Below are 17,307 nucleotides of genomic sequence, written 5' to 3'. Positions count from 1 at the left end.
CGCCATGTTCTGCCTATATATACAAGTCTGTGGTGATGTTTATGTTCTAACTTAGGCACAGTAAGAAATTAACAATACCTACTAGTGAAATATAACAATTATAACAACATAATGTGATAAAAGGCATACGAAAGTGTTCTCTCAAAATATGTTACTGGACTATACTCATCTTTCTTCTGGCATGAATTTCTTTTCTTTTCTTCATAAATGCACAAGTGGAAAATTCATTTTTACTCTAGAGTTTAGCAATCCAGTATGCAATCTTTTCTTTTCTTATTAAGTCAAAAACCTTTTCACTTAAAGGAAGCTCTTCACAGCTTCGCTTTTGTATATCTGAATTATCAGCATCATTACTCTTGCACCTTGGGGTCATTACTCAGGAAAGTAAGGGTTACTTGAACACAAGCCTAGTGACCCTGTAACAGACAATATGATCGCCTCAACGGCTACTAAGTGACCAGCAGGCAAGTGGCATGTCAGTGTGGATACACTGGACAAGGATGCTGCACACACCAAGCGGGACAAAGCTGAAGGGTGTAGCTTTCATCACGTGACTCAGAATGATGACCAGTTTAAAACTATGCATTGTTCACTCCTGAAATTTCCCATTTAGTATTCTTGATCAGTTGACTATGGGTAACTGAAATCACAAAAATTGAACTTGCAGATAAGGGAAGACCACTATATATGAAGACTAATATGAATTTGACATGAAGTACTAAGTAGCTTATTATTGCCTTTATAGTTAGGTTCTTATTTATATTGGTGTGCTGTCTGTATTTTATTTTACTATTCGATTAGAGTATAGTATTTTGTTTTGTACTGAACAGAATGCTGAAGAGTTCAACACACTTTCAAATATTTTCTGCATTTGAGAAATTATGGAGCTTGAAGTTCAACATCTTTACTATCATTTTAACATGACTGTAATTAAGTATATTGGTGTGATCATCTTAATTATAGTAAATAAATGATTACACTTGTAACCTCTTGGCTGATGTTGACAGCTAGGTCCTGAGCGTAACTGATTCTCAAAGGGTGGCTCACGACACTCCGGTTTAGTACGAGACTTGGGGAGGTTTCATGGCCATCGCATCATTTTTTTACATTTCAAAGATATGGAAAATGTTCAAGAATGAGCACATCCAGAACAAGGTGGCACTTTGCGAGCGTTCCTATGCTAAGCTGGTTGACTGTCTGAATGGGCAGTTATTAGGACACAGAGTCTCTGTTCTCTCAAGCTGAGTATCTTAGAAGAGTTTGGTCCCTTCTGACTACAGCAGTACCCTATGTGCGAACCATTCCTATATTATGAACAGATTAAAAGAGTGCGCTATTTCATCCAGACTATTATAAACGTATTCATTAAAGAAAAAGTGTTCTCTTTCTTGAGATCAAAATCTTTAATATTATATTGTAATGACTTTTACTTTTAAACTGGCACAGGACTTTTTCTACATTTGCTAATCCACGGGCATGTATGTACATATGTAAAGGGTATCATACATCAGATATTTGGATCTTTGTTTGTTTCATTTTTGGTTTTTTGAGACAGGGTCTCACTATGCAGTTCAGGCTGGTCTTGATTTCATTATGTAGCCCAGGTTCACTTCAAACTCACAGTGATCTTCCTGCCTCAGCGTCCCGAGTCCTGGGATTACAGGTGTCACCAGAATGCCCAGCTGGGTTTTTTTGAATGTCTTTTATACTTCAACCATACTAATCTTACTAATTAGAGGAAAATGCAGAAACATTCATTTAAAAAAATTACTATGTCATAATTACTTAATTATCTATTGCTGTAAAAACAAAACACAGTCACTAAAATAGCTACCACTTCTTATTGCGCATGAGTCTACAGGTGCACTGGGCAGTTCTGTTGAGCAGGACCTGGTCAGAAATCCCCACTAGGCTTGTGCATTCACACAGGAGCTACAGTCGCTGGCAAGCTGGTTAGGGCTGGTTGATCTCAGATAGGCCTCTTGTGCTATGTCTGATGACTAGCTACCGCCACTGAGGGCAACAGGGACAACTGGTAGCCTGTGGGCTACCCAGGCTAGCACGTGCTAAAATTTACGGATCTAAACCATTTTTCACAGTACTTAAATTGCTCAAATATTATATATACATAAATCAAATCACTTTCTGTGCGTAAGAAATATTGTGAATCTTTGTAGAGCAGCTATGCTCCAACATTCATGTATAAACCTATGATAGCACTGGCCAGTGAAGCCATGTGTACAAGCACCAATTTAAAGACCTTCATTCTGGGGTCTCTGGGCTAAACTAGAACTGTTTCTCCTTTGGAGAAAAGAAAACGGATTAACTTGCTAAGCCAGTGCTGCACAGCTGAGGAGAGCTGAGATGAGGGTGAGGGGAGTAGAGAGCCTAGGATGGAAAATTTGAGGAGGGACTCGCTCTCAGGGGCAGGCAAAAATTGATGGAAGGGCCTGCCTTTCCCTCTACCCAGCAGGACCTGCCGCTAGCCAGCAGGCAAGGACTTAACACAGTACCCTCATTTCTGCACCCTCACGATGTGTGTCTCTGGAGCCTCAGCACTTAACTCTACTCACCTTCATCTCTGGGGCCCTTCAGCGAAGCACAGGACTAAACTACGTGGACTAAAGTGATGCCACCAAACAGGAAGGGGCGGGGGAGCCCCACAGAAAGGAAGCATGGCTAGGAGCACACAACTAGGAAATTTGCCAAAAGTCTGAAGTGATGAAGGTGGAAGAGAATTTACGGAAGTTTACAATACACCACCCTTTAAAAAAGTTGGCCTTGTGTTTACAAGTTAGTTTATAATTTATAAACATGTATGTTCACATTTTCAATGGAAATATTTCCATTTCAGTCATCTTTTCCAATAACTGCTCTTTAACTAAGTCAGTGTTATTACCCAGGAACAATGAAAAGCCAAAGTATATACTATGTGTTTAGGAATGCTAATTTTTTGGTTGTTTTGTTTTCTGGCACTGAGGATTAAACCCAGAGCCTTCACACCGAACCTTTTTTTTTTTTTAATTTCTTATTTTGAGATAGGTTCTTGCTAAATTTCCCCAGGTGATTCTCCTGCCTCAGCCTTGTAGGGTACTGGAATTACAAGCATGAGCCACCACACCCAGCTAGGAATGTTAGTTTTAATAAATCAATTTCATGCAAAGTAACTACAACCAGGGTTTCACCTTCCCGGTGCAACAGTATTTCTTCTCTAACTTATGGTCCTCTACCAGGAGGATCCTTAATTATAAACAGTCAGGAGCGGCCACAGGAAATTTTGTCTTATAGGTTAGAACCAACAACAATAAAAACCTACATGACAGCGTCATCTCATTAAATGAGACACTGTATTTTCCTAGGAGTACATACAAACACACCACCACACCCAGAAGTGTTTATTATGGGTCCTAAGTGTAGTTCCTTCCTGTTTCCTGACTCACCCTTTCCCATGATATCAAAAGAGTTTAACAGAAGAATGCAATTAGATCTAAGTAATTAGGAAATGTGCTGTTTTATTTCCTCAGGGAGTGGACAGAAAAAGCAGTGATCCATAAAGCATAACTTACAGGATCCCTTACGATACTATTCTTCCACTATGGCTAAATTAAATTACTTAATGTGGCTGAGCGGTAACAGGCACAAATCTCTTCCCTTCTTTATCTTAAGGGTCATACATAAGCAACTTGAAGTCCATCCTTCCAACAGTCACTTCATACCTCTACGCAGAATCTGTTCTCAAAAACTGTGCAGATCTGTGAACACGAGACAGTAAAAAGCTAACGGCAGTAAACTAGTGAAATGGTCCATGCTAGGAATGTAGGATTTTTAGTTTAATATCTATAGGTCCTTACTGACACAATATTACTTAACAAAATTAAGGAACACATGTAAGTTTTTCACACCTAATTCTTGACAGCAAGTCTTTCATGCTTATTCTCAGTAATCTAATATCAAATAAAATGAAGTTCTTAGTTTTAAACAGATGTTTATTATGTTTATATAAATCCTAATTATAAAAAGTAACATCATAAAAAGAAATCGGAAATTTTAAAAATTTCATTCATACTATTCACGCATTCATAGCTATGATCACATTTCTGTTTTATCTGTTATTAGATTATGCTTGTATTTTTTATTCTGGTTTTTCTCGCTTGTAAGATTTCCATTTCTTTATAGAAATGTCCTCATATGGTTCCAAATGGTCTTACATATCAGCTTTCTACTGCTGTGCAACAAACAATTATAGAGACTTAAAACAACTAATGTTTGTAGGTTCATAGAGAAATCCAGATGGGACCGACTATATTCTCCATTTAGGGTCTGGTCTCTCAAGGCTAACATCAAGGTGCCAGCCCAGTGGGGCTCTTGTCTGGAGAATAACCTGTTTCTGGGCTCTTTCTGGTGGTTGGCAGAATACAGTTCCCTGCTGCTGTAGGAGTGAGATCCCTGTTTCCTTACTGCTTGGCAGCCAGGAGGCTCCGGGATACTTAAGGCTACCCACATGCCTTCTCACGTGGTCCCACCCACCCTGGGCCCAGCAACAACAGGGCAAATTTTCTGGTCCTTGTCTCTCTGACATACAGCTAGTGGGCAGTGTGCCTGTCAAAAGGCTCCTGTGATTAGAAGAGACCCACCCAGACAACTCGCAGTCAAGTAGTGAGGACCCTTCACTACATCTGCATCTCTTATTTGCCATTGATCATAATGTAATCATGGCGTATTTTCTCACCATATTCAAAGTCCTGGGGACTGGGGTAGAAATCCATGGCAGGTCAACTCTGCCTGCCACACCTCGATTACATCAGAAAAAATATTTCTCACTGTGAGCTGTAGTCAAAAAGTTTAAAGGTCATCCAGCCAATCCTAAAATTCTAAACAACTAATACACATGCTAAAGAAATAAAATGTAAAGTTATCTTAAAAATTGGAAAGCATATAAAGTTACACTAATTTAAAAGTTAATTAAAATAAAAAGAGTGCAGAAGCTTTTCCTACTTTAAAAAATGGACATGCTTTTGCAATGTTCTGGCGGGGGCAATTTTCTGGTCAAAACAAGAGGCTGAACATTTAGGAAAAAATGAAGCATAAAAATAGAAATAAAAGTTAGTGCCACTTTACTGCCAAAACGTAATGCCTGAGAAAGCCAGGAGCAAAAACTATGAACTGGTGATAATTTCCACACTACAGTGTCCAGGCTGCTTCTGGTTCTGAAGGTCAGAGGAGCTAAAGGAGCTAAAGGAGCCACGGAGCACTAGATCATATACAGGCTGTTCCACCCAAGGACCACTGGATACAACCAAGGACTCAGGATACAACCTTAGGGTCAGGCAGGCAGCCTTTTATAGTAAGAGAATTCAGCTGACCCACTTCTGTATAAATCCCAGGAAGGCAGGAAGGGAAGTAAGATGGAAAGGAGGGAAGAGGGAAAGAAGAAAGAAGGAAAGGAGGAAAGAAGGAAAGGAGGGAGAGGCAGAGAAAGGAAGGAAGGGTAGAAAGGTAAACAAAGGAAGAAAAGAAAAAAATACTTAGCATATAGTAGGTGCTAAATAAATATTTGTTGAATGAAGGTCCAATATAATAGACCATATATACACTGGTTAACCTTCAGGAATTTCACCTACAGTAGAGAACTACAGTATTTCTAAATCTCAGCTACAAAGGTGCTATAAACTACAACATTAAGCTAGACTGACACCATATCAAGGTGAGGTGAGCAGCAGTCCCCAGGAATGACAGATGAAAATGGGGGAGGCAATAAAGGTATTAAAACAAACCAACAAAATAAACAGTCTAATAGTGGAACTGTTTGCTGAAATTTTTAGACTGAAAGTAATTATAACTTGTACAATGGCAAATATACAACTCGATACGGTATCCTGAACAAAGTTCCAAAGACTCTTCTCCAGGAACATAAGCCAGCATTCTGCCTGCTGGTCTCAGCCAGCAGAAAGAGCACATTGATAGCTACGAATGATACCATAGAATGAGACGTTCATAACATCATGAATACAGAAGACTTCAACTCACCATCAAGCACACAGTGCAATGTTCTCCACCCTTACAGAACACATTAAGTACAGGGATCTCCTTTGCTGCTCTACTCCATGACAAAAATTTAGTGGGTAAAAATGTGTATTTACAAAGATTGTTCCATCTGACCTTGTGCTTTATTCAGCTAAGCAATTCAAGTCTACTCTGTACAAAAACAGAAGCTATATTCTTACTCTCCACTCATGGAATCAACATGAAAAGCAATCTGAATGAGAATTCTGTAGATCTTTTCATTTTACACAGAAACAATAAACTTTACTCTTCACCTCCTGAATGGTGTGAGCAACATTTTCTATTTTTAGAACTGGACCAGTTCAGCTAGGCATGCTGGTGCACACTTGTAAGCCCAGCACTTGGGGGAATGAGACAGGAGGACTGCCATGAGTTTGAGCATTTCCAAAATGCTTCCAGTCTTTGGAAAACCTAAACTTTCTCATAAAATGGTATATCCCTGTCTTACAAGAGAAATAACTGGAACTTACTGAGATAAAGGGCTTTGGGTTGGGGATATAGCTCAGTGGCATAAGTGCCTGCCTGGTAAGAACAAGGTCCTGAGTTCCATTTCTGGAGGAAAAAAAGAGAGAGAGAGAGAGAGAGACAGAGAGAGATAAAGGGCTTTGCTCAGATTCACACAGCTTTTTAGTGGCAGTGTCTGGACCCAAATCAAGATCTATTGTGACATCTTGTTACTCCTGGTCTTTTAAGAATAGAATATCTCAATTTAATTGTATGGACATTAAAAAAAAGGAAATGATTTTAACACTGCGTCAAATTTCTTTCTACACAGAGAGAAGTAAAATAACAGAATAATTTAAGTTGAAGACATGTATTTATTTTCATAAAAATCTTGATGAAATAAACCTATTTAAGAAAATAAACAACTATTATCTAATATTCTAAACTAGATGATTTATTTAGTAGTCAAAGTATAGGGCACATTAATAATCTAATTCATATGCGCTATTCTGACTATTTCAGTAACCTAAAAAGTATTTTTAAAATGGCACCATGTTCTTAAATAGCAGCTCAGGTGAGTAATTATTTTTAAAAATATTCAAATATTTATGAACATACACTGAAGTCTTTATGTTCCCTAGGTACACAGTACTTGGCATATAGTAAATACTTAAGAGTATTTGCTGACTTTAAAAATATACATTCTCTAATTTAAACATTGAATATTTAAGAACTTCAAGAAATTATAATTCTTGGCTATAAAGGAAAGTTGAGAAGAATCAATCCACAAGTGGGACACAGCAGCAGAATACAGAAACTGAGCAGCTAAGCGTGATCCACACATCATGATGCAGGTGAGTCCCTCAGTGGCACAAGGCCGAATGCAGTGACAGCCTTCTGGTAGTTCCTTCTATTGCTCCAGACCATTATTGAAACTGAAAATAAAAGAAGACCCAGCAGGAACCAGGTCCAAAGCGCTGGTTCCTCCCTCAACCTAGTGACAGGACCCGTGCAGTGCAAGCAGTCACCGCCGGCAGCCACGTGCTGGACACCACATCCTCTCCTCACTTTACTCCTGCAGCCCTTACTACTGCTCACACACTGCAGATAACCTGCAACTGACAGGACCACCAGAAGCCTGGCACTCAGTGTCGAGACAGCTTCCTCTCTGAATAAATGTGTTGGCACTTATGTGTTTTTCAAGTAAATCAATCTAAAAGTACATTAAAATCAGCATGAATGTTTCATGATGTGACAAAAATCAAGATAACACATTAACGTTACTTAAGTGTGAACAAGAATGCTACCATATACAGTGCAAGGTAAAGAGTCTTGGGAAACTGGAAAATATGACCCTGAAGGGGCTGGGGATTTAGCTCAGTGGCAAAGCGCCTGCCTGGCAAGCACAAGGTCGTGAGTTCGATTCCTGGTACCGGAAGAAAAACAAAAAAACCCAAACAAACAAAAAAAAAAAGAAAGAAAAAAAAATATGACCCTGAAGGATGCTTTTCTTTAAACAAAACTTACTGTTTCAAAGATCACTATTATACAGTAGATATTTAAGATGTCTTATGTTAAGTGATGCATGCCATAGCATTTAAGGTACAACATAACTACACAATTAACCTTCAAAGGGTTTGGTGGAAAATGTAAGTGTAGTATGTTTTTATACACATGTATTTATGGACAAACATACACAGAGCAAACAGGGCACAATGTCAACTTTAAAATCTAAGTAGTAAGCAGGTGGATCTTAGTTCATTATGCTATTTTCCCTTTCACTGTATGCATATTTTAATTTTTCATAATAAAAAGTTAAGACAAATTGTATAGCTGCTAAAATCTGCACTTATAATGATTAACAGTGTAGTAAGCTAAAGCATCAAGGGTATTTTTCAATCAGCATCTGAATATTGGGCTATTCATCCAAACCGATTATGCAGAAGTATGTTTAAAAAAACAAGTGAAGTTGCTAATGTATAGGAAGATGCAGGCAGTGTCCTCTCAGATGCCCTCTTAGAACATGATTACCATCCAGTGTCTCAGGCCCACGGAACTCAGTGGGAATCGTGCAAGCAGCAGTAGACAGGGCCCCTGTCCGTTTGTGTTGACTGGGTGACTTCGGCAAGTCACAACTTTGGGTCCCAATTGCCTTTCTCCCCATCCCTTCCAGCACTGCTAATTCTTCGCTATACCACTGCAGTAGCTTCCAGGCTGGTCCCCTGCACCAATCTTGATCCCCTCGAATGTACTGTGAACAGAGCTTGCAGTGATCCATCAGAAACACGATGGATTTGTGTGACTCCCTACCTCAGGATCCACGAGACAAAGCCCAACGCTCTTAAAGATGGCATATTTTAAGCCATTCCAACCTTCTCACTTGCCTCTTTCCCACCCAGTCCTCTTGCTATTGGATCCATCAAGGCTCAGCTCAGGATCCAGCTGCCCCCTCTCCCAACTCCACAGTATTTCTCCTCTCCATGCCTCCGCTCTTCCTCTTAAAGGCATTTCATCCTTGCCTGGGTATTCCCACCTGCTCCTTTAAGCCTCATGTGAAAAGGCTCTCCCTGCAGTCTGATGGTTGCTGGGGACAGGGAAGGGCAGATGGGAAGCAACTGCTTAAGGGGTACAGGGTTTCCACCTGGGGTGACAGAAGTGTTTGGAACTAGATTCAGATGCTATTCACACAACAGTGTAAATGTACTAAATGTCACTGAACTGTTCACTTTAAAATGATTAATTTCATGTTGTATGAGTCTCAGTTCTGGTTTTAAAAGACAAGAGCAGCAGCAGCAGCTTATCTTGGTGGGGGGGAAACGCTGTGGTGACTCCCCACTCTTCTGCTTCCCATGGCTCAATCTTTTGCACACAGAAATGAGAGCCTCACTATTTTGCATTACCTGTTATAGAGCTCTACCACACAACTGTGAGCCTCTGGTCTTCCCCCAGCTTCTCATTCAGGGTACTCAGCATAGGGCAGCCTAAGCCCTCAAGAAAATATACTACATCATTTTAGCACCTGAAAAGTAAAAACCCCAGTTATTTATCTGCCTCAGGCAAAAGGTTAGCGCAAGTGATCTTTGGAAGATCTACACCAATGGCGGGGAACCTATGGCATGCGTGTTATTTGTTTTTTCTTTTAAGATGTTAATGTATGAGTTCGTGTTTGTTTTTCTAAACTAAAACCTCAGTATTGAGGTCTAAGTGCTGTGCTGGCACTCTGCAATACGTAAGTGGGTTTGGGGTTGCAGTTTGGCGCTAGTCTCTAAGAGGCTCACCCTCACCGTGCTAGGCTACACTGTGGAAAGGAAAAGATCCCATCCGGAAGACTGCAGTTCATCCAAACTTGCAGTCAGCGAGGGAGTGAGCAGAACTAACCCACTGCTGAGCTAACCATGCCAACAGATGAGTCCTGACTGTGACATATCATTTAATGTTCACAACTACTTTACATCCAGTTTGTGTTTCTGTGCTCCATTTTTAAGCCAGGAAGAGATATGTTTTTCAAAATATATTAAAGTTATATAAAGCTTTTCACTGTTTTATAATTTAGGGAAATAAGGCAATATGAGTACATTATGCTACCATCCTATTTACAACTTCCAGAAGTGCATTTTCTCCACCCGTTTTTAGGCAAATTCCCTACAGAAATCACTTAGATTTCTCCCACATGAATAAGTACACGTTGGTGGAATTTCAGCAATGTGATATATCCCTTAGGTGGGAGGACAAAGGTTAACATAACTGCAATAATACAGTAAGGGTTTCCATATGATAGGATGAGGCAGAGACAGAATACGTGAGTTACAGTGTCTAAATCTATTGCTCCTGGACAGGACCCAACTGTGAATCAAACAAGGATAATAACAAAATTTTGTTTGCGCTTAGCTGTTGAGGGAGAAAAGAAGAGGAGGAAGGGTGAGCTTGTTAACCCCCTACTGTGATAACTTCTGAAGATGACACTTCAATGACTCCTTCAGAGATCTCTTAACAACGGTCTACACTTGTCAAGCAATCAAAATTTTAATTCAAGTTCAACTTTCCCTGACAGTAACTCCCAAACTGCAGCCCTCTGCCTCCTTACTTTCACTGAAACTCTTACATGACCGTTAGTTTACGCCTCACCCGCTCCATTCTCTGCCGTAAAACCACAGCGGGCTCCCAATGGGACGCTCCTTCAGCAGGCTCCATGACTTCACAGCTTCCCACCACGGTACTCGCAGTTCTTGTGCCTGGGAAGCCATTGGAATGCTCTGCTGGCCCAGGCTTAGCTGTTGGCCCAGGCTCAAGCTTCTAACCTTTCCCCTGACCCTGTCCTCCACATGTGCTGCCCTGGCAATTTATACAGGCCTCTACTATGGCTCTGATACTGTACTGGTGTTACTGTTTTGGGTCTAACGTAACAACTCTTGAGGGCTGTGACTACATCTTTCTTATTACAGAAATTTTAGGACACAAGGTAAAATCAACACTATCACAAAAGTCAGTATAATAGCATCGTGAACCACCTAGCTGTAAATATTAGCTCATGACCAACCCTACTACCTCCATCAACCACCCCCAGAGTATTGTGAAGCAACCCAGACTTCGTATCATTTTATTCATGACTGCACTTCTAAATATTTGTTTGAGAGATACAGACTCTTTATAAACATTACCACATTACTATCACTGTCACATTTAAACTTGTTAAGTAATTCCTCATTGTCAAGTGTTCAATTAGTGTTTACATTTTCTCCACTGTCTGATAAGCTTTTTTTTTACAATTATTTAATCAGAGTCCAAATAAAGCTCACTATAGCAATTGGTTAATACACCATTTAATCTCTTAAATCTCTTACAACCACTAGGTTTCTCCTCCATGTTTTTTCTGTTCTTATCATTTGTTGCTGAAGAAACCAGGTCTTTGTTCTTTAGAGTTTCTCACAATCAGAATTCTGCTGACTGCATTCCCACCTACCTCTGTCCTCTGTATTTTCTAAAAAGCAGTGGTTACAGATATGGAAAGGTCTCATATAAAAAGGGCCACCGTAGTCAGGTATGGTTCTTTTGGCAAGACTACTAGCAGTTACGACTCTATCTAGCTGGAGATAAGTTATGTCTGCTTGTCTCTTTTTTGAGATATTTGTAGCCTCTGATGATCACTGTCTAAATTCTTAACTCATTAATTCATTAGGGGTTGTAAAATAACATACTAATTCTATCGTCCCTTTTTTATTTATGAGCTGGAACAGAATCTGTGCTATATTAATTCTATCATTCCTCCTTTATCTATTTACTGGGATAAAATACCTTTTATAAGACAGAAGCTTTTCCTTATTAATCATTTGATTACCCTCAGATATGGTTCACAAAAGATAAAGCACAACCAATATTTCATTTTTTCCCCTTTGTTTTCCAGCATTAAAAGAATGCATCAGGGCGGGCATGGCAGCGCATGCCTGTAATCCCAGCGCTCAGGGGCTGAAGCAGGAGGATCGTGGTGAATTCCAGGCCAGCACGCGCTACAAGTATGTTCAAGGCCAGCCTGAATTACATTAGCAAGACCCTGTTTTAAAAAAACAAAACAGATGAAGAAAATGGAAGGCATCAGTTCTTTATCACCCTCCAAATATAACTAATTATTTTTACTTTTTAATCTTTATTTTGAACTCATTATTTAAGAAGCTGGACCACTGCAGTTGGTACCTTATTGATGATCTAAAGGTTCCATCCTTGGCCACCTGGGGGCCTGTTCAAGTTAGTTTCAGAGTTCTAATCTTTGATAGTCTCTTTCCATTCTGGCATGTCAAGGGATTCTAGGCCACCTTGTACTTTTTCTGCTCCCAAATTGGAATTATTGATTTCTTTGAAGATATAATTATTAACCAATTCTTGAGCCTAACTTATATATCCCATAAATGTTCTCCTAACTGAAAAGGTGACTACTGAGCAAGGTCCAGTTTCTAAACTAGTAATTTTAAATTTAAGCAATGTTTGTAATATAAAATAAATAAAGACATATAAGCCAGGTGTGGCGGCACACACCAGTAATCCCAGTACGTGGCAGACTGAGGCAGGAAGACTGCAAATTTGAATCCCATTGGAAGCCCTGTCTCAAAATAAAAAATAAAAGACTGGGGAGGTAGTTCGGTGCAACAGCCCTGGGTTCAATACCCACAACCAAAAAAATAAAAAATTTAAAAATATATATATATATATATCTTCATCCTTATTAAAAGTAATTAAAATTCTAATTTCCTAACCTACTTATCACTTAAGTTTTTAGAATGATGATGTACCAAGAACGTTATCAAAGCAACCCTGCTTCTGTATTACAATAAAATTTTATAATTCAAATATCCACAATGATCAAGTTAAACTCTGCATTAGGGCTGAAATTGAAAAGTATGAAAAGAAGGCTTTTTTTAAAAATTGTAATCATCCTTCAACAATTGCTAAAAATATAACAATAGGATAACAATAGGAAGCTGTGTAAAGCTTCAATTAAGTTAAGCATTTTAATTAAAGGTTGAACTCCTTAACGAAAATGAGTAAAGAGTGCTCAATTAAATATCACGAGAATGATATGAATGAACACAACAATTTGTGATCTTAATTATTCACATTACCCAAAAGTCATAGTGACAATAACAGCAACATCTTTTTGAATGCATCCACTACCCAAGTAGAAAATACAAAGCCTTCATTCTCAAAATCACAACTAAAGCAAAGGATGTCTAATCCCTTACTTTTTAAGTATTTTAAACTGGGGCTGGGGATTTAGCTCAGCGGCACAGCACCTGCCTGGCAAGTGCAAGGTTGCAAGTTCGATTCCCGGTACTGGGAAAAAAAAAAAATTTAAGCTAATATTTTTATTTTAAACTAATACGTTTTTAATAGTTTATTTCTAACTCTAAAACTTTTTTGGATGTATCAGTATTTTAGAAGCATCAGTATTTTTTCAGGGTGCTTAGGCAACAGCAAGATGCTAACGTTCCATTTAAAGAACAGCCTTGGGGCCAGGGCTATAGCTTAGCAGCACAGCACTTGCCTGGCAAGGGTGAGGTCGTGAGTCAATTCCCGGTGCCAAAATAAAATAAAACAATAAAGAGTAGCCTTACAATCAAAATTGCTCTGCCACAAATGTTAACCATAAGTGCAATTTAAAGTAGAACCCCCTCCAAAATATATGCTAACAATATTTGCTTGTAGCACCTCTACTAGGTTCTCAAAACATAGTCCCTTAATTTTATTACTCAAACTTCCTAGTACCAACTACTAGGTGAAAGAGAAGTGTATTCTCACTGTATATACATTTGTATATTTTCTTGACAGATCTAACACAGTATTTACAGTCATTTAATTATCAAAAAAACCTGAAGCTCCAACTTACAGGGTAATTAAAATCAGATGTAACAAAAAGATTCTAGCTTATGATTAATACATGCAGCTATCTCCAGATGTGACCACTAATGGACTAATCCTCAAATGTATTTACCTTCAACTTATAATTGCGAACTACATTTACGTATATGTATATAAACACATCCACATTTAGTGAACTCTAAACTCACTAGCATATGTGTAACAATGAAACTATTCAAAATACTTTAAATTACTTTTTCTCACATAATCTGTACACACATATAATTTAGCATGTTAAGCTAAGATGCTATACTTCACATACTACGTTATAAAGTATTTACATACCTAACATACTTCAGTCTACTACTCACATAGCTTCTTCAGATAGTAAGTTCAAGTAAACAGCCAAAGAAAACTATGACATGAACATTTTAAAATTTGTTCTCACTGGGCGTGGTGGCGCACGCCTATAATCCCAGCACCTGGGAGGCTGAGGCAGGAGAATCATCTCGAGTTCAAGACCAGCCTGAGCTACAAAGTTAGCTCAAAGCCAGCCTGACCCTGCCTCAAAAGGACAAAAAAAAAATTTTGTTCTCAAATCAAAGTAGTGCAGAGCAAACCATAATCATTTCCATAAATAATTAAGTAAATAAGGTTCAAATTAGATTTAAACAGGGAAAAGGAGAAAGAAAAAGAATGCAAGATATGTACGCTCTTACCTTACACCAGAGTAAATTCTACACGTATCAAAGATTTACATGTAACAAAATAAAACAAGCAAACAAAAAGCCCTGGAAGAAATTTAGGAGATTTTTTGTTGAATATTGCCAAGTAAAAGGCCAGGATATAACATATATCTAAAAGCAACAAGATACAGGTAATAAATTTAACTGCATAAAAACAGCATTTTTGCAAAGCAAATATCAACGGTAAAAAGTCATGGCAAATAATCAGTGAAGAATGCGTCCTAGTTTTTCCTATTAAAAGGGCCATCTGATACAAAGCACACACTAGCACGTAAGAAAAAATAATACAATAGAAAAATAGGATAAACTGTTCCTAGAAAAGATGCAAAACACTTGTAAAAATATGAAAATGTGCTCAACTTCACTCATAATAAGGGGCACACAAATCTATAGTATTATGAGATACTGTATTTCACCTATCAGGCTAGCAAAGTTCAAAAAATTTTAAGACTTTTCATAAAAGCTGAAAAAATGTTTACTCACACCTATGCCTATTACATTAAGGATATTTGACAAGATCTTTCCAAATTACAAATGCATGTATCCTTTAACCCAGGAATTCCACTTTTAAGGATGGATCAGATATATCCATGCACACACACACCTCAAGTATATGTAAGTATACTCATTACAGCACTGTATATTAATCGAAAGATTTGAATGGGGAAGCTCTAAATGGGTCTAATGTACAGTTTTTAAAAAACAGTACATGAAACAGCAAATAGTGTTTCCATTTCTATAACTGGCAAAGTTTTATATTCATCTTTGGTTGTATGTATGCTAAGCTTTCTTTGGAGGTATAAGCAGACATGGCTAATAACACTGGCCTCCAAAGAGGACACAAAGGGAGGCTGAAGATATTAAACCATGTGTTATATACTTCAAAACATTTACTGGCAAAAAGAAAAACTGTGTAAGGCATGTCTGCACACAACTGTAATCTCAGTACTCTGGGAGGCTGAGGCAGGAGGACACAAGTTTCAGGCCAGCCTGGGCAATGTAGTAATTTAGAAACCATGTCTCCAAAAAACAAACAAAAAGAGGCCGGGCATGGTGGTGCATGCCTGTAATCCCAGCACTTGGGAGGCTGAGCAGGAGGATCGCTGCAAGTTTGAAGTCAGCCTAGGCTATATAGTGAGTTCAAGACCAGTCTGAACTACATGGGAGACCCTGTCTCAAAAAAACAAAAACAACAACAAAAATTAAATAATTTAATTTTAAAAAGAAAAGAAAAAAAACAGAAAATGCTGGAGAATTAGCTCAGTGCAAAACTCCTGGGTTCAATCCCCAGAATCGCAAAAAAAGAGCCAGACCCAATCCTAAATATACACACATATATAGCCAAATCAAGGATTATGGTGTATACACATTGAAAAGCAGAAGGAATCTAATTCTCCTGCACATCATTTCATTCTACCAATACTTAGTTTGGCTTGATTAGTATCAGTCATTTACTTTCATTTAAAAACCTTACAAAACATACTCTAAAATAGTACTTAAAAACAGATATTGGCCTTTTCTAAGCAAATAGGTTCTATTTTTATGCCATGTATTTCATTTTGACCCAATTATTTTAAGGAAACTAATGGAAAGTTTAATTTAGTGAGTGCTTAGAGACAGGTGTACTTCATGCTCCAAATCTACAGAATACAAATCCACACTCTGATAATACCAAAAACAACTCAATATTCTCCTGCATTTCTAGAAAACAGTACAAAATAAAGATACATCAATCCCCAGGTGTGATGTAAATCCTTCGTGCAAACCACACAATCTGAGAAAACATAGCTAATAAATCTAGAAAAGTGTGCTCTCTATAAAGCTGAAAACAAAACCTGCATTACAAAGAACTTAAATCTTCAACTATGGTGACCTCCACTATCAGTACTACATATTTCTGTCAATTGTTTTTAAAAAGTAAACAAGGAATCTCTTCTGTCAGCTTATAAAACACCTTCATGCTTTATTAAACATCAAGTTTAATACCATATGAATACATTCTTTTCTCTTTTTTGAAATGGGATTTTTTTTTTTTTTTTTTTTTTTTTTTTTTAGATAGTCTTGCTATGTAGTTCAGGCTGGCCTCGAACTCGCAGAGATTCCCCTGCCTCAGCCTCCAGACAAAATGGGAATTTAAAAGTCTAATTCCCTCATTATCTCTTCTATGTCCAAGTAAAATAATCTTAGAAATAGGTGGAGAAGAAAGGCCAAAATCTGAATTAACTCAAAAGCAAATGTAAGGAGAGGAAGGGTTGAAGGGAGGGAAGGGAAATGGGGGAACAAAAGACGAATCCAGATATATTATGTACCGGTACAAATTCCCTATGATGAATGTGTTCATTACGTATGTCAAAAGCGTGCCAACAAAGTTAATTTTTTAAAAAGCAGTGTAGACTAATTCCTATCCTCATAAAAAGCACATCATCCTTTTTTTCTAAAATGTCTGTAAAATTAGAGGTCTATCTTAATTACCACCAGCAGGCAACTGGGCCGTTTGAGCAAGTCGTCCCCTCTGTGTCTGCCTCCTCTAGACTTTCTAAACGCGACTTACTTTAGTAACACAGAATTTTGAGACTACTGCCCTTCTTCTAACCTGCCGAATTATCGAAACCCCAACACCTGCAGTCAGGCTGTTTCCCAGGACTTCTGTTCTCCTGCCCGCCCCGGCGAGGCCCCGCACGGCGAGGCGGCTGCGCCCAGCGGGACG

At 38.4% G+C, this 17,307-nt stretch overlaps 1 protein-coding gene across 1 annotated transcript in view; it reads right to left on the bottom strand.

Moving 5' to 3' along the window:
* The window catches only part of Uaca (uveal autoantigen with coiled-coil domains and ankyrin repeats), a 73,075-nt gene that overhangs the window by 55,135 nt on the left and 633 nt on the right, over positions 1–17,307 (bottom strand). The gene's annotated exons all lie outside the window — the stretch shown is intronic.

Source organism: Chinchilla lanigera, unplaced genomic scaffold (assembly GCF_000276665.1).
Source record: "Chinchilla lanigera isolate Chin_1 unplaced genomic scaffold, ChiLan1.0 scaffold00049, whole genome shotgun sequence".
NCBI lineage: Eukaryota > Metazoa > Chordata > Mammalia > Rodentia > Chinchillidae > Chinchilla > Chinchilla lanigera.
Note: the sequence above shows the minus strand (reverse complement) of the source record. Positions and strands in the feature narration are given on the sequence as shown.